This window comes from Choloepus didactylus, chromosome 9 (genome assembly GCF_015220235.1).
Source record: "Choloepus didactylus isolate mChoDid1 chromosome 9, mChoDid1.pri, whole genome shotgun sequence".
In the NCBI taxonomy this organism is placed as follows: Eukaryota; Metazoa; Chordata; class Mammalia; order Pilosa; family Megalonychidae; genus Choloepus; species Choloepus didactylus.
In genome coordinates, this window is record NC_051315.1 from 66326456 (window position 1) to 66344591 (window position 18136).

At 41.1% G+C, this 18136-nt stretch overlaps 2 long non-coding RNA genes across 4 annotated transcripts; one reads left to right on the top strand and one right to left on the bottom strand.

Annotated features, from left to right (window-relative positions):
• Window positions 1-550: 550 nt before the first annotated feature.
• Window positions 551-17464, bottom strand: LOC119544615. 3 transcript variants are annotated; one of them, XR_005218876.1, is made up of 4 exons: window positions 17355-17464; window positions 8471-8686; window positions 7584-7824; window positions 551-2794 (listed from the first exon to the last, which is right to left on the bottom strand). It is a non-coding gene; the product is annotated as an uncharacterized LOC119544615 (long non-coding RNA). The 3 variants fall into 3 exon arrangements; XR_005218877.1 differs by lacking the exon at window positions 551-2794 and adding an exon at window positions 6604-7441; XR_005218875.1 differs by lacking the exon at window positions 551-2794 and having other exon boundaries at window positions 6604-7824.
• On the top strand, window positions 5095-6874 carry LOC119544616. Its single transcript, XR_005218878.1, has 3 exons — window positions 5095-5289; window positions 5621-5733; window positions 6521-6874. It is a non-coding gene; the product is annotated as an uncharacterized LOC119544616 (long non-coding RNA).
• Window positions 17465-18136: the final 672 nt, after the last annotated feature.

Below are 18136 nucleotides of genomic sequence, written 5' to 3' on the forward strand. Positions count from 1 at the left end.
TTTGGATTTGAATTGGAGAACCGTGAACACATAATTTGTTTATTCAGTTCTTGGATAGACCCTCTCACTGTATCCATCTTTCCTTCCACAGACCTTCATCTAAATGGAGAAATGTCAGGGCAAATGGAAAACAGTATCCAACTGTAGCAATTTGGACAAGTACTGGTTGAAATTAGATCAGACTTTGGTATTTTTATGGCCCATGTCAGGTTGAATGACCATACACCATTGCTATAACTTACATGATAAACAAATCCAAAACCACGTCCATTATTTTGATAATGGGCACATGTATAGAGTGGATGAGAATTGGGGTTGCCATATTAGATAGACATAGCTGTGTGATTTTGTTCAAATTACTTACCTTTTTAAATTCCAGATTTTTTAACCATCACATGGGGATTATAAAACCTACTTTGTAAGATTGTTGGGAGATTCAATTGAGATCATGTATATTATCATGACACTTACAATTAACAAAGTAAAAATTCAATGCATTTTGAATATTTTTATTATTATCTTAAAGGTAATTAAAGGAATCTGTGTTAAAGATGGCTGTTTGAGAGAGAGAGAATCTTTGCATTCTTCTTCCTCAGCTGAATATCTAGCCCATAATCATTGGATAGTGCAATCTCGCCTTCCTCCAGACTGCCCCATGTTCCTGTGACCCCTGTCCCCAGCCCCCTTCCTCATACTGTCAGATAACAGGGCAAGTGTTAACAAATTCAAGAAACAGGATCAGTAGACCTCCAAGGTCCTAACTAAATATACACAAATATAAATTTTGGATTATTTCTAAAATAATGTTACTGTCTTTAATAGATATGACATTGTTTAGTTTTGCTTTGTTATCAAGCAAAATTGAAAAGTGAAAATAAAAGCAAAGAAACAGTGTTTTAGAGGCTATCACAAGGAGGCCAGGAGAACTGTTTGGCTCAGGAATCGGCATTTATAAAGAGCCTCACACTAGCTTTTGAGCATTTTAATCAATACAGTTTATCCCTATAATCATGAAAGCAGGCTGATGGGGTTGAAAGAGGACACACGTCAGATAGCTTTCAATCTGGGCCCTCATATTTGGTCACAAGGTTTGTAGCTTACTTTGAAGAAATGTTATTGACATGGCATTTAAATATCTCTGGATGAACACAATTATGTTGCATTAACTACTTTGTATTCAAGGCATTAAATTTGTTACTTCCAGTAATTTGAAATATGCCACAAGTTTTATTACCCTGTTTAGATGTCTTCATTTTTTAATACTCATATCCTCTAAAAAGTGTCCTACTATCTTGACTTCTAAGGGGTCATGCCCTTTTAACTCACTCATCTGGTTAATGCTTGATTTTGAACAACAGGGAAAAGTTATCCCCTTTTCCTATTAAATGCATTTATTTTACTTTTTACATCCCATTCAAGAAGAGCAGCTATAAACAGGAATATATTGGTTGAGAGCCAGTTTTTAATTGTGTCTGATGAAAGAATTCCTTGGGAGTTGTGTCGGGCTGTGTCACTGGTGTACATCAAGAGGAATTCAGATTTTATATTATTTGTTCTAAACCAGACCCTTTTACTTATTATTCATAATACATGTTGAAAGCAGACACCAAAATGGCTCATTTGAAGCCTTTTTGTGCTCACCAGCTAATACACATTAACGCCAGTACACATTCTCTATTACAGATTCATAAAATGTATTTGCATAATATTGAAATTATAATCCCAAATGTATAGTAAAATCCTTTATGAAAAATTGTTACTGCTCAGCTACTATACACTGGCTAATTTTTAATCTTCAGCTTCTCAGCTGCAAGTAAAGATGGGGTTTTCTTTAAATAAAAATCTCAGGAGTTGGAGCCTGGAACCAACTTTCCCCTCTTTTAAGCAGGTTATTTTAAGGTGGAAGAAGATAATATTTGAAGTGTTAAACAGTTGCTGTCACAGTGATTCTGGCCTTTTGTGGACTGAGTCTTGACTTTTTAGATCAGGCCAAGAAGTAGCTCTGATTTAACTGCCTCGTATCAGCAATGGGCTGAGGGCCCCATGACCCCACTGGAGGGCTCCTCCTTATCAGTGAAGAAGCCCGCTGTAGATGAATTGAAGTGGCGGAGGTTGCAAATATTTTAGCAAAAGATACCAATGGTCACTGTTTGTTGAGTGCTGTCTATGTACTTGGTGCTGTGTGGACTTCTGAGTAAATTATATCAACGGAGCCTCACATTCATTCAGTGAGGTAGATATATTATCCCCTATGATGAAACTGAGGCACGGAGAGGTTAAACCATTTGCCAGGGTCTCTCATGTCTCAGATGTAGACCCATATTTGTTGAGTCTAATATTCCGACTGCTGCAATCAGCAGTCATGTTAAATACAGATGCTTGATTCTTCAAACAGTTCCACAATGGTGTTTTCAAATAATTTGCAGAGAGTTCTAGATGAGACTTTCCAGAATTAATGTTACCGAGTCATGTTTCCACCAGGTCTTCCTGGCAGAGGCCTTAGTAAGGGGAACCCTGATGGGTGGGCTGAACGCTAACCCTGTGGCCTTGGGGCCCAGGCAGAGAGGGGCGCCACATTTCCTCAATGAAATTGGCCACCTCTGGACCATCGGCCCTTCTTGCGTTTTCCCTTGGTCCTAGCCAGAACCTCAGGCAAAGTCCCAGGCAGAGACACATTATTCTACTCAGTTCCCACCTAGGCCATTGCAAATTGTGAAGTAAGGAAATGTTCTCTGGTGCCCTCTCACCAGACTCTACCTCCTTCTTCCTTTCTTCTCTCTTCTGAAATTTACAGCTGCAGGAAGGAAAAGAGAAAGTCAGAGTCACACAGGCTGTCCCCCCACCTGGATGGCCATCTTACCCTGGCAGCTTCTTGACAAGGACAGTGGGGAAAGCAGGAATAAGACAGAATAAACCCTCTGCTTTATTTGGGGATTTGGGTCTGGGAAAGGTTTCTCTTATTTCCCCCTCATCATTTATTTTATTTCACTTTATTTAATTTTAATAGGCATTGCCTACATGTAATACCAATTTCAAACAATAGTGCAAAAGTTAAATTTTTTTATACCATGAAAGTGTCTCTCTCTCCTTTTTATAAAACACAAACAGTAACATATTATACATGGTATTCTGAACCTCCCTAGTTTCACATGTCAGTACCTTAGAGATCCTTTTTTACAAAGACATAGAACTGTCTTTTTTAAAAACACGTATGTAACATAATTTAATCAGTTTTCTTTTGATGCATATTGGGGTAGTTTCCAATTATTTGCAATAATTACAAACATTGCTGTAATAATCACTACTGCATGGGTCATTCTGTAACACGTGAATAGATGAATAAGATAAAGTCCTGGAAATGTAACTGCAAGGTGACAGGGTAGGTGCACTTTTAATTTTGGTACATTTGGGCAGATTAGCCACCACAGAGATTGTACCAATTTACACTCCCCCTCTTCCATCTATCACCAACAATGCGTGAGAGTGCTTTAGCTTAACCTTCGTAATCAAGAGGTTCTGGTAACCAATGGCTACAGCTTAAGATGAGGATGGATTCAGAGGAGGGTAGGACAGAGTCCTTGCTGGGCAGATAGCTGCTGGACTGCTAGCCTGTCCTCAGGTGTGTGAGCAAACAGGAGGACTAGAAAACTCTTGATGAGCTCATTCTGTTCTCTGCAAACCACTCTGAAACTGTCTGCTGCTAAGAATCTCCAGCAGGTAAATTCCACAGGCTTCTGGGTTAAATTATTTGGGCCTCTCACAGCTCTTCTGAAAGTCAGAACATTTTTCCTTATGTCTAACATAAATCCATCTTACATATATCCACTTGTGAAAAAAATAGGTGCTAACATTTCCCCAAAGCAATGCAAGTTCAACTAGCTAGACAACACAATGCTATCATTTCATGGCCAAAATGTTTCCTTCTTTTTTTTAAATCGCATACTTCCCCTAAATAATTTTAGAAACCTTTAATGCCTATGTGACGGATAGCTTGAGCCCTTTAACTTTTCCCAATATTTACCTATGGATTTTACAAAGACTGCATGTGTGTGTGCGTGTGTACTTGTAAATTCTGAAATGCTCTTGTTTTCTTCTCATATATTATGATTATAGAATTATGATAGTTTCTCATTAGATGCTGATTAACATATAGCTTTCTTAACAACACTTCCAATATCGCTTCTGCTGAAGGAGACGTCACTGTAACTGAGTTATTTGTAGGTCATTTCTGAGTGTATCTTTCTTCTACTGTCTAGATACAATAGCTATTTTAGGAATATTTGGTATCCAAAAAACTCCAGCCTTGTGCAAATTAAAACATCTGCTTATACTTTGACACTCTCATTCTTCAAAGGTTAGTTGGATTTGCGGTTGCTTTGTTCAACAAGACTGTTCTTGGAGCCCAAGATGCACATTTAATAATTGAAAAGATATGTTTGACAGAGCCATGGGGGAAAAAAATTACCCTTCATAATCAGACCAGCATTAACATTTTTATAGAATGAGATTGCCTGAGAGCCAAAGAAGGGGTTTGGGGGTGTGTGGAACTCCAGGAAAATAAATATGAATCTATTTGGTCACTGGTCTTCTCCTACTGATTTACAAGACACCAACCAATGACTCTGCTCTGTTACCTAGAACTCATCAGTTTGCTCTCAAACCGGCATTTCTGATTTCTGCTGAGGTTAAAGACAGCAAAGTAAACTCTGTTTCCAACAGTAAATAACAGAGGGTGTTATTCTTTTCATTCAAACAGGCTTTAGATCACAGCAGACAGCTACAACCAGGCACACTTAGCTGCATTTGTCATTGACATGAATGTAAAACATGTAAAGAATCTGCTCCAAATGGGTCTATAGCCAGCCTTTTTCCACCTTAAATTTTCTTCCCTCTCCAACTGTAGTTGGGCTGTTATCACCCATTGCTGTAATGAAGGGCCGAGGTGCCTGTTGTAACGTTAGTGTTTCCTGATTGGTCTGCTTATTAACACAGGTCATTGGCGCCAGGTAGCAGATTGTACACTGAAAGTCTTCCTGTATCTCAGGCCAAAGACTGGTCATCTCCCCAGGCAACGCAGAGACAACACATGTCAGGAGGCAGCAGTGGCTGTTAAGCCAACTCATCACTCACCTAGTCCCACCAGCCCTCATGGCCCCTTCTTGTTGCAGCCTTTCATTGCCATTCCAGAAGCTGGCAGATAGAGCCGTTGGAAGGGGAGGAAAGGGCGAGGAGAAGGGGGAATACGTATCACGTGCAGTAAGAGGGATTTGGAGAGGCGGGGACCAGCAGGTGAGCAATGACTCATTTTGAACCGTGCAGCTGGGTGTGCGTTATTTGCCTATCAGGGACCCTTTGTTAAAGTAGCTTGCCCAGCTGTGTGGGCGCATCGGTGGGGTGTGCTGGTCTGAGGCAGGAGATGAATTCTCAGGGAGAGCAGAGTTACTTCCTAACTAATTTGTGCACAAGTTGGGGTAAGGCACTCTCATCAGGGACCTGCTACAGTCAGGGAGAGCAGAGTTACTTCCTAACTAATTTGTGCACAAGTTGGGGTAAGGCACTCTCATTGGGGACCTGCTACAGGAAAGCTCCATGGTTCTGAGATTTATTTTCCTCCTGCCAGGTGTATTATTTCCAAACTTGCCTTTTCAAGATCTTGCAAATTCCCTTGAAAAATGACTTAACAGTTTGACAAAAACAACAGTGAAACAAAAGCCGCGTTGATGAGGGACAGAGGTAAGGTTGGGTTTGAAATGAGTGACGAACCTCGTAATGAGGTGTGCAGCTTTATATATTAAGCAATTTCTCTGAGGTACTTTTCCAGATGTGATGGAACGCATTTATTTTTGTGCTCATCTGAACTGAAATAATACAAACGAGATACTAAAAAGATATCATTACTTGCAGAAGTAGGCGAAGAATTTAGAATCCCAATTCTGTAAGTTAACAGCTGTGCATGAAGCAATTCAGAACTGCTTCGAGTCTGCAGGTTGCCTGGGAACATTTGTCTAGCTCGTATGGACCAGTGATGATGTACATGTGATCCTGCATGTTGATAGTTCAAGGCTACTTTATTTCAGGAAAAAATAAATAGCTGGTAGTAAGAATTCTGTCTCCACTGAAAGCCTGCAGTACACTGAATATAGTCACTGCAGTAGAGCAATAAAATGGGATGAGTTTAAAACTACCAGATGGTACCCTGTACAGTGCCTGAAATAAAATGGAGAATTAGGGTGCCCTAAGGTGTGCACTGGAAAGGCAATTACATGAAATAAATGGGCCTCAGGCCTACAGGATGCTCAAGTATGCTACACAGGAGATATATAGTACATCTGGTGAACAGATTTTATCACACACTGGAAGGCCATAAAGCACGCCGTTGAATATCCGATCTCAGTCTCACAATGACATTTTACCTGTGTTGGTATTCAGTGCTGTTTATTTTAAAAGGTGCTGTAATCTCAATGATGTGTTTTAAAGGCCTCCTTAACATTGTTTTCTATTGTCTCATTTTTTTTTCCAGACAGATTGATACAACGCAAGGAGAGGCAGTGGACAAATAACCACACTGGTTGCACGAGATCATGTTTTTATTTCATTTATCTCATTGCTGATGTGATTTTAGTAATAGGATTATACTTGTCAGCACTCCCTGTTTGAGAAAACACCAACATATTTTTAATGCTAGTTCCCACATCTCCATGTCATTGTCTGTAATCTCACTAGAGTTTCTCTTGCTGCCCCCACTTCCCCTTTTCCTTAATGTTCAAAGAAAAAGAGATTTTAGGTGGCGGGGCTGTGAGGAGAATTTGTTGGCACAGAGTCCTTTTTTGTTTCTTTCTTCATAAATGCAATTCTGCTATCTGTATGAAAATGATGGGGCTCCTTTTCTATTGTTTAAAAAATAACAAAAGGCTGAGGAACACATAACATTAGCTATTGTTTTAAGAGTTACTGTAATAAAATCCTTTCAGTACTTAAAGATAGTTTTAGTGTCCCTTCTAGGATTCATCGTAGCTTTGATAATTGGGTAATTGCATCCCCTCCCCCACCAATATATATTTTCACCCGATTAAGTTTAGAACTATAATAAATTTAAAAGAATTACAGTCTAAAAATTCATACCCTAGAACCAATATTAAGTATGAATATTTATCTTAAGCCACTGAGCAGTGCAGCCTGCTTTTACGCATTTAGACCTTCTGTGCAGAGTCCTAACTCTGGGGAGCAGCCGCCAGCAGTGTGGCTTTTCTGTGCGCTGGGCGGCAGTGGCAGTGACTGGGAAAGACTGGAACTCTTCACTGCCTGTACGGTTTTCCAACAAGGAATCCTTTGCTTCCACGTTCTCTTCCTTCTTTTTTCCAGACAGCATCATTTGTCCATTCCTTCATTCCTCCATCCAGTAACTTCTAATTGAACAACTAGCCCATGCTTGGAGTTGAGGCTGGGAATAGAATTGAGTCCAAGATTGACAAGGCAGCTGCTCACACAAAGCTTACCTTCTATTCCCTCCTATTTGCTACACAAACCAAGGCCAGATAAATCTTCCAGACCTTTACTAAAAATTAAGCCCTCTACAGGCTTACCTTCACTGCAAAAGGGCAGCTATGTGGCATGGGGCATTAACCGCCTTGTTCAGATGTGTAGTGAATGAGGATCACACCCAGAAGACAATCCGCGAGTTCCCATTTCAAGCTTCACCTGCTAGAGGCTCACCAAACCTCCTATTCCCTCTTTAATAAAGCAGAAATTCAGTCATATCTCCAAAGCCCGCAGCTTTTAACGACAGCAACCCTTGGAGCCAGGAGTAAAGGCAGAAGCTGAGGTCTGCGAGAAGGAAAAAGAGAGACTTAGTGCAGCCACAGATGGAGTAAAAGAGAGTGGCAGGGAGCTGATTAGTAGGGGAAGAGGGAAAACATAAAAAAGAGAATGGGTAGTCCTGGTGGGGGGTGGGGGGTGCGGGGCGGCAAGGAGAGGATGGACCCTGGACTCTGGGGAGAGGGCAAGGACCAGGAGTCCCTTGCCACCACCATCGCTTGCCTGGGACCTTCTGCCTCCTCCCATCCACTCTTTCCCTTCTTCCGGAACCAGCCAGTTCCATCATGCCGCCCAGTGCACCCAGACATGCTCTTCCCTGGACGTCTCCCGCCCTCAAAGCTTAACCATCTCTGTTCCATTTCCACCTGTTACAGTGCAGAGGAAGCAGACGGCAGGTTTGGATGTCCAGATACTCTTATTTCAAATGAAAGGTGGTGAGAGAACGACTTGAAAGCCCCATAGCAATGGCACATCTCCAGGTAGTGTGGTTTATGTGCTGAACTCTATTAATGAACAATATTAAGTTGGTGGAAAAAAATAGAAGATATTTAGAAAAGAATAAAGTTTAGCTTTTAAAGCTCTATATTAGTTACAAGAAGTTCTGAGGACAGCAACAGAAAAGTAGTTTTTCAAAATTCAGAATCATAATAGTCACCTTTGCTCTTCAAAAATCCTTCTGGCTGGTGGCAGTAGGTGGTGGTGCTTGGGTTTTACCGTGTGGAAATGGCCTAATTTCTGGAGTTCAACAACTGAGCTGGAGCTAAAACCAGTCTGGTGTTTGTCTCATTACATCATATGCAGAATTGATGAAGATGCTACAATAATGCTTCATGTTTTCTTCATTCTTGAAGTATTTCAGAAAAAGATTTCTCTGGGGAGGTAAAAATTAAACATTTAAGAAAATAGTCTATTTAAGCTAAGGGCAGGAAAAGTTGTCAGGGAAGAATATGCAGAGAATCTCTTTTGCATCTGGATTCAATTTTTACATTTTTCCCCCATCAGTTCTTGGTAAGCAGTACAAGCAAAAGTTGCAGGCAAGAGCAGGAGAATGAGGGTGGTGGTTACATGTTTTTAGGAAGCATAAGGGAAAAGTGTGTGGAGGAAAGAGATCTTATGAAGTGTGTGGTTGTTGCTGCTTCTCCAAGGGCAGATTGGGTTACAGGTGGCTGCTTACTGGTCAGTGCCAGTTTGTGTGTCCCCTGCCCTGAGGGTGGGGTTTGCTGGAAGAGCAGATCAGACCAGAATAAGCCAAGGTTCCAGGGAGGCCCCTAGATACAAGTAGCCTGAGCAGGTGTGGAGAAAGGTCATTTGCATGGCAGCCGTCACTAGGTGCTCCACCAGAGAGGCTGTCTGGTACTCGGTGGATTGGATGCCAGATGTTAGCATCTCTGTCTTGTCCTGCCCTGCTGTATGTGCAATCAGTGAGTTGCACCTGGCTTTCACGAGCAAGGCATTAAAACACAATGGATAAAAAAAAAGTGAATGGGTCTAACTCCTGCCTCCATTTTCTAACTTTCTATCTTTCTACAACAATCTCTGTTGTAGAGTTGGGTAAGTTATTTCATCTCTTTAAGCCTCGGTTCTCCACTCTATAACATAGGCATGAAAATAGTATTTTCCTCATAAGGCTATAATGTGGAGTAAATGAGATAACATTGTAACAAGCACATTGCCTGGCTTATAGTAAGAACTCAACAATTTTTAGCTAGTATTACAAATAATAGTAACACTGTAGACAAGGTAAATGAACTAGAGGTGTAGAGAGAGGGAGAGGGAAATGAGGCTCTCTTTGGGGAATTGTGGAAAAGCATCAGGAAGTATCTAAGAGGAAAAGAGGCTTGGAAGATGGCACAGTGTTGGGGGGAATGTCCAAATGGTGAGGAAGAGAATTAGATTGGTACACAGTTCTCTATCATTGAGGAGTCTCCTCTCCAAGGGATGAGAATCCCTTGGGATAAACAGGGGCACCTGTGTGGTGGGTGTGAGAAAGTAAATCAAGGATGATTTTAGAGGCTGGGTTGGTGACACTAAGTGATGAGAGTTGCATGGCAATTGACCCAGTAGTTGTTGGGTGGAGTGAGAGTTGGGTCATCACTATCATGGCATGTGTGGGCATAATGACAAGGGAAGTGGGGAGATGGATCCTGAGGGCAAATGTTGGCTATCAGGAAGGAAATCAGTCAGGATTCCTCCAGGTTCTGATCTCAGGGATGTTGCCAGGGCCATTTGAAGGACCTTTGAGAGCAGAGTATCTGCACAGTCTCAACCTGTGGATGAGGGGTGATAAGAGTGGACAAGTTTTGTACTTGTAGGAAATTGGTGGCAATGAGAATAGAGGAGCCTACTCAGATGAGCCTGAATGAATATAAATATATCAGATGTTGGAATTAATTTTCTAAGTTGACAGTAAAATACATTATAATACATAGGAAAAATAGGAAATGTAGTAAAAATATGAGATTTGAATTGACCTCGAGGAATTCCAAAATGTTCTGAAGATAAAAAAGATTGAAAAACAGTTGATTGAAAAAAGCTGATTGAAAGCCCCAGCAGTTATGCAGAATGAGGCAGAAACAAAACCATACATAGAAATGTTTCAGTGTTGATGCCATTAACTAAACAAATCTGAGATTTGTGAGGCTTAGACATTGGCCAAGACCTTACTATAGCTAGCTTTTCAGTGCTGGATAAGAGGATGATGAGAAATGGAATTTTTCTAGGCTGTAGACAGAAAAGAAATAGGGAGAGGGGAGCCAGTAATACATGAGAATACTCCATACATGCATATCATATTTTCATGTTATCATTTTGTGAGAGACCTATATTCTCATCACCCTTTTTCACTTTACTGCCTTGAATTCTGAGTTCTGTCTCTTTAACTCCATTGACTATCCTCTCTCAAAAGTCAAATGCCAAATCCACTTGCCTGTGTACATATACGCATTCATTCAGTGATCACACTAAGCATCGGTTATGTGCAGGGTCCTCCTAAGTGCTGGGTGATGTGATTCCTGCCGTCACAGTGTTTACAGTCAGGGGAAAGGCAGAGGTTCACAAATTATGCTTAAGAGACAGTGCTTTGAGGATATGACATATGAGGCAGGAGCTATGAATTCTCATAGGGTGAGTGGAAAAGGGCTTCAGGGGAGCATAGGACTTCAACAGTGAAGGCAGAGATGTGAGAAGTTACAAACAGAGAGACAGGAATGAGCAGAGGTTATTTTCAGGAAATGACAGGAGGTCTGATGGTGGCCAGTGGAAAATTTTGTGCTTGTAGGAAATCGGTGGCAATGAGAACAGGGAAACCTACTCAGATCGGCCTGAATAGTGGAAGAAATGCCTTCCAATTGTGGAGGGCCGGGTTTGCCATTGATATGAGGGATATTTCTCTCAGCAATGTGGAGAAAACAGAAAACAAATAGTCCTGGGGAGAGATGTTGATGGCCTGAACTGAGAGTGCAGCAGAAGGAGCATAGAGTAGGGGTTGGGTTTGAGAGGCACTGTGGAGGAAGGATCGACAAGACTGAATGAACTATGGGATATGGGGAGTAAGGGAGAGATCAGAACCCAAGGTCCTTTTCAGAGTCCTCATTCTCTTTAACATTTCTCTCCCACATCATGTCTCTTATCATGCCTGCCTTCTTGAAGCTATCTTCTGTGTCTTTTAATGAGGCAGAACTACCCTGCTTCTCCTTCTGATCATGAGCAAAAACTTAATAGATAACCTTTGACTCGTCATTCCAATACTCATCTCTCCAAAAGATTAAGTGATTTATGTGACTCAGGTCAAGTTGGAGTTAAGTGGTAGGGCCGAGACTAAAAGACTCATCTACTAAGGTGAGTTCCATCCCCCCGGGAGAAGAAAAAGGGAAGAGATTTGGTTGCAGGTGTGTACAGATGTGAGTTTAGGGAATCTGGGTGCTCATAAGACTCTCTTGGCTGGAGAATTTAATGCTTCATACCAGCAGGCAAAAATAGTTTGAAGTTCATTCCCAAGATAGTGAGTTTTAAATAGAGATGTGATTTGGAATGGTGGACATATAAATCATCTTCCGAGGCTTCAACATGAAACACGTTTGAGCCAACAGAGACAGCAATGAGTCTTTAAGAGCTGTAACAGTCCATCATGTCAGAGGGTATTTATGGATTTACAGAGTCTTCAGATAATCTGGATCTTGTGCAAGCATGATAAAAGCTCTCAAAATTTTTGCTCAAATAAATTAGTGCTTAGCTAGCTATGTTCCTTAAATTAAATGACTCAGCCGTTGTTAACTTGTGGTTGTAAAATACCCAAGGGTCCTGGTCCACATTTTGGTGTAATGTGCTGCAACATTTCTGTTGGCAGAACAAAGCAGTTTGGAGGCTGTAGGAAATCACTAACTTCTATGTTTTGTTTTCACACTGCTAACTTAAGAAACATGCTGCTGAGTACAAGTTTTTGTAGCAGACATTTCTCAGGTCGTCTCTAGTGACAAACAGGGGTGATGGAAGTAAAATAGTTTTGTATTTGAAAAACTGAGTTGGGGCATAAGTCAATCATTTTAGGAACCAAACATTTTGCTGGACTCTTAACTGATAGGATTTAGAAGCTAATGATTGTAGAAATGTAAATCCTGCCTATGGAACCATTCAACTCTCATTCCCAGCAAGGAGTTGAAGAATATTTTTGCCATCCCACAGGGCTTCTTCTTTGATATAGAGAAAAATTAATGGTTATTCTCTGTGTCTTCATGAAATGCTTGGCATGATATGGAATTAAAGTACTCCTTTTCATTGTTTGAAACACAATATTTTTTAAAGTTGAGGTAAATAAATCTTTTTAGAAATAGCTAGTGATGGAACAGTTAGCTCTTCCTGAGGACAGTTTCCCAGGGTCTTCCATGTGCTATAAGCCAAGGCAGTTTTGTCTCAATTCAAAACCAGAGACCAATGATTTTCTGATTTGTGACAATCAGTAAATATGGGCCCACAGTGATCACTGCTTTAAAAAAAATGTCCTGTTTCAATCTACCTTCCTTGTGAGATCAATATTAGATAAGAGATTAATATAGCATTTCTTTCTTGGTTTTGAGTATTGAAATGGAATCATTCTAATAGGAGGATGGCCATGTCTGGAGCAAAATTGGTTGGCTTGAGGAAGGCCCTGCCCCCATTACCACCACTGCAGCCCTCCCAGCCAATTGCCTAAGTCTCCCTGGGAGAGGTGGAGTTCTCTAGCTTGCTGGTGTGGAGTCTAAGAGATGGAAAAAATGTGTGGGAAGAACAGAAGGGGCTGAACCTTCCACCTCTGTCAAGATGACCTGTCTTGCTTGCTAGTCATGGCCTCATGGGTTTGAGGACAGAGTCACAAGGCCAATCTAAAGAATCTGGAGGTGAGCAACCTCAGCTTGTATTTGCACATGATTCAAGTGACTATTTAGGGAGCAGTGAAAAGCCATATATAACTGAGGCTCCCCTAGGAATTAAATAAAATTCCAATCAGTTAATATAGGTATACATTAAGAAAAAGTGGAAAGCTAGTAATTAGAGGCACTAAGGCAACAGAGATGGGAACTTAATTCTGGAGAAAAGGGAATCAACTGAAAAAGCTGAGTCCCAAGCCCTCTAAAGGGAATTAACCTTCAGGGAGACTCCAGAACCAACTTAAGTAATAGAACAGCTTTTCAGGTGTATGAAGCCATAAACATTTCCTCGGTTGTGAAGACATTTAATCTGCAGGGAAGAAAGGAATCTCATATGTGTCTTCCCCTTAAGCTTCCTTTAATTGATTCACTGGATGAATGCTTTAGAAGGAGTAGTGAAAAGGCTTCATTGAATTTTTCAGCCTCTTTGGAGCACTATCTTCTCATGGAGGACTATCAACTCCACTTGGATTCAGGGCACAAGGGATTGGCAATGATATGCATAGGTCTACAGGATTATCCTTTGGTTCTGGCCCCAAATTTAATTGTGTGAACAGTGGGTACCAGCAAGGACCATTGTGCAGAGAAGTGGCACAATTAGAGCTATGATGAGCATTCTGGCAGCACTGTGGAGGAGTGAATTTGAGCAGAAAGAGGATGAAGGCAGAGAATAATAATTGCTTTTCATAAACTTCAAATGAGAGATGATGAGAGTTTGAAGGAGGACAATGGCAATTACACTGGCCCATCCATGACAATGGTGCATGGTCTGAAGAGGAACCATGGACCTAACAAACCTTCTCATAACCACTGACCATCTCTTGCCTGCCTCAGTGGCCTTGATGTCTGTGCCAGCTTTCTCCCATGAGAAACTCTCAGGCATGAGTTTACATGTCATAAGCATGTCTGCATCTAATAGGTCTTATTGTGCATTCCTTACCATAAAAGACTTCTGGTGAATTTACTGTTTTGGCACGGGTCCATTTCCTCATCCACCTCATAACTCAACCTAGCAATTTCTAACTTCTGATCACAAGGATAGATAGTACAGTGATAGACATTTGGTTGACAGCCCAGCAAACCAAGCCTCTCTCTTTCAGCTAAGTAAGGGCAGGAGGGGATTCTACACAGCCAAAGCCAGCATGGACATACATAATAATTAAAATAATAGTAATAATAATTACAGCCCTGTGCTTTGCATACTGAACAATTTCTTTGGACTAGACTCTGAGCTAAATGTTTTATATTCATTTTGTCACTTAATCTCACAGCAACCTTATGAAGTGGGTATCATTAGTCTCTCCATTTAATAAGGGAAACCAAGGCTTAGATAGAGTTTAAGAAACCTTTCTAAAGTTTCATAGGTATTAGGTGGGTAGAGCAGAGATTCAAATCCAAATCTGCCTTATTCCAGAGCTCACACTCAGTAACCCTTGTGCCATGAAGAACATTGGAATCTCATCATTTCTTACACAGATGCTAAGGCCCCATCACTTAAGGTCAGACTAAACCAAACTGCAGACATTTCTTCCAGTCTCGTTCAATACAGGAAAAACAGCCAGTACCATGTCCAGCACTTGGGATTTGGATCTCAACAGAAGAGGGCTTATCCAAGTACCCAGACCATATGAACTCTCAGATCCACTATAGCATAGACCCAATCCAGCTTCTGTGAAAAAAGAACAGAATGCACCCAGCATCCATGATGTCCTTCTTTCAGGAGGTGTGATTAGAATCATTCTAGACCTTATAGGGACTTCTAGGATGGATGAGTTCCAGCCTTCAATTCATAAAACTCATAAGGCAGTAGACAGTCTTGGCAGCCTTGAGAAGAGACTCATGTGAGGTTTTGTACCTGGGCATTAATGATATGTGATTTCCAAGAGCACTAGGCACCCATCTCTGCCAGGGGAAGTGGATCTATTAGCCAGGGCTCCAAGATCAAGCCTTCCTCTGCCACAATGAATTGAAACCTAAAAAATCACTCAGTCACAAATAAAGAAGCTACTCCTGGTCATCTGTTAATGGCACATTACAAAGAATCTTTAAAAAGTGTGATGGCATAGGGAAAGTAAACAAAAGATTAATATCCAACATTTATATGCAAGCAATACATCATTAATGGTCATTATGGAGAACTTGCTTAGTTCAAACGAGGTTCCAGAAGACTGAAAGCTTTCACAATAGCACCAGTATTTATAATAGCCACCCTGGGAAACAGCAGGCCCATCAACATGACATAGCTAATATGCAAGGTAATGGAAATAAGTAGAGGTGAAATGGAGCCACACAGACACTGAGTTATCTTGGGAGCCAAACTCCATGCAAATAATTAGAAACTGCCCTGTTTATTAGCAGAATAGAGAGGACATTGCCTCAAACACCTTAGGTCACATTTTAACCTACCATTTGTAACTGGCATATCATGTTGCACTGCTGCTTAAATCACAGCAAAGAACACTCAATGCAATTGGCAGAGGACAGTTTCTAAAGGAATTTGAGGGAGGAATTTTTTCACATGGGTTGAGGAAGCAGCATGATCCTGGATAAGAAGTGAATGGTCTAGAGTTTAGTCCCAGTTGAAACACACTCACTGTGGAATAATTTTCAAGTCACTTAACCCACCTTTTTAAATTAGTTTCCTCAACTATAAAATGTGGATAATATTGCCTAATCTCTTGTCTTATAGTTTGTGTAAAACAAGATAGAACAAAGTACTTTGCAAAGTATAAGGCAGGAGAAGGAAATGCGAATGGCTAAATGAGCCAAGGAACCTGCATGGAGGACACCAGGGCACTGTGGAGATTTTGCAAACTGGTGAACACGTGCCCTCTAAAGGGGCTCTTTGGTTCTAGCCCACTGCTGCCTTCCACAACTGGTGTGGATCTTCCCATTTTTAAAGCAATATTGGATTTTTTTTTTAAAAAAGGAAATATTTCAGTTTTAAAATATAGCAACTAAAAGAAAGGTTTCTAAACTCTGTTCATGCCAACAATACATGTCTGCAGATGGCACACTGTTCATGGGCTATTTGTTTGCAACTTTTCCAAAGTGGATTATATGGCATAAGAGCAATTGGGGCTTTTGTTAGCTGATGGTCTTAATAATAATTGCTAACATTTATAGAATACTTATTATGTACCAGGTATGCTCCTGAACTTTATATGAAGTAGTCCCAAGAAGCCATGAGACAGGTAAGATTATCCCAGGCTTACACATGTGGAAACTGGGTGGAAACTAACACTGGTTAAAGTTATCCAATTTTTATGGAAGCTTTCATTTCTTAAAAATTCAGATAACCTTTCTTAACAAAACCCTTTACTATGACAATTCCAAGAAAATATTTTCTCAAAGCACAGTTAATTGTAGATCTTTCCTGTAAAGAAGTACAGAGAGTTTGCCAACATTTGCTCTCATACATTCACTTCTGTTTAGCCTGTCCTGCTCCATGGAGTTAGTGAACTGAACAAAGCTAGCAATTCATTTTTATTTAAGTGGGCAAAGCAGGGAGTGACCAGGTCTGCTGCAGATTGCCAACTTCAAATGCAAGGCAACTGAGTCCAGAGGTAGCACACTAAGGTTTCATCTGCTTGTTATTCTGCACTAAAGACTCTGCCAGAAGTCTTTCTTCCTTGAAAATAACATCTAGAGGCAGTCTTCAAAGATCAAGAATGGTATTTCCAAGAATATCTAGGTATAGAGAGGACACAGACCCATATCTATGTATGTAGGCCACATACGCATCCAAATTATTATTTTCCCATTCCCCTTCTCCCTTTGTCTGCCTTTGCCAATATCCTTGATTGTTAGCATGGCTGCCAGAGAGTACACAGAACAGTAAAGAAGCAATGTTCTTTGTGGGACAGTTAGCAGAAAATGATCATTTGTAGTGATTATTAGAAAAGGAATAACAATGAAAGAAATTTCTGATTACCTAAAATCTTTAGGCATGCAGGAATCTGTTGTTTCCCAGTTTCAGTTTGGGTTCCTACTCCTCCTATCACCCCTGTTTCCCGCACTTCTGTTTTCTCTGCCCAACCATGCCCAGCATGCTCCCAGGCGATAGAACCCTGTTAAAAATATCAGGAGCTGGCAGATTAAGGACCTACTGAAGGGAAGTAAGAAATGGAATCTTACCAAGGGTCAGTGTGTGGCACGCGGATGATTCCGGTCCACGGGAATGACGTACTCGGGGAGAGGAGAAAACAAAATGGGCAGCCCAGACCGAGAGGAGCCTTGCGTTCACCTCTTGCCTACCCATGGTGCTCGGGCCTGAGTCCCTTCTCTTCCCGTCACAGGCTGAGCATTTCCCCAAGGACTGGTGAATCAGAACAGGATGTGTGTAACCCCGGAGGGAATCGCAAACAAAAGCAAAACAAGAAAAGAAACTTCCCTTCATGTGCCCTTCACCAAGACAACAATCATTCTGAGAAGCAGAGAGAATTCTCTTAAAATGGCCTTTCCTTGGCCTGTGAGAGGGTTCTAGCCAGGGAATTCTCAGAGGCCATGACAAAAGAAGAGTCTTAGGATCATGACAAGTTGTAGGTACCCTTGAAATTACTCATGAAAAAGGAAATGGTAACCATTAGAAAATTCCCAAGAGTAGGTTATGCTGGGACAGAGGGGAGAACAGTACTGATGGAAAAAAAAAAAAAAAAATGAGCCACAAGCCTCCTCATCCCACGCCCCCAAAGCAGCCTGTGGAGCACGCAGGTCCTCAGCCCTTGACGTTATATAGCCTTGGGATGCACCTAGCACTATGCTGGGTGTTTCTTTGAGGGGCCATTAAGAGAAGGCCTTTTTCATTAAGCATAGGCATGACATTTGGGATTAGGAGCTAATGGAGTCATGAGAGGTTTTCATGATCTGCAAGCTTCCTGGGGGCCTTGTGATTTTGCCCTTGATTTGGGAACTGGGAG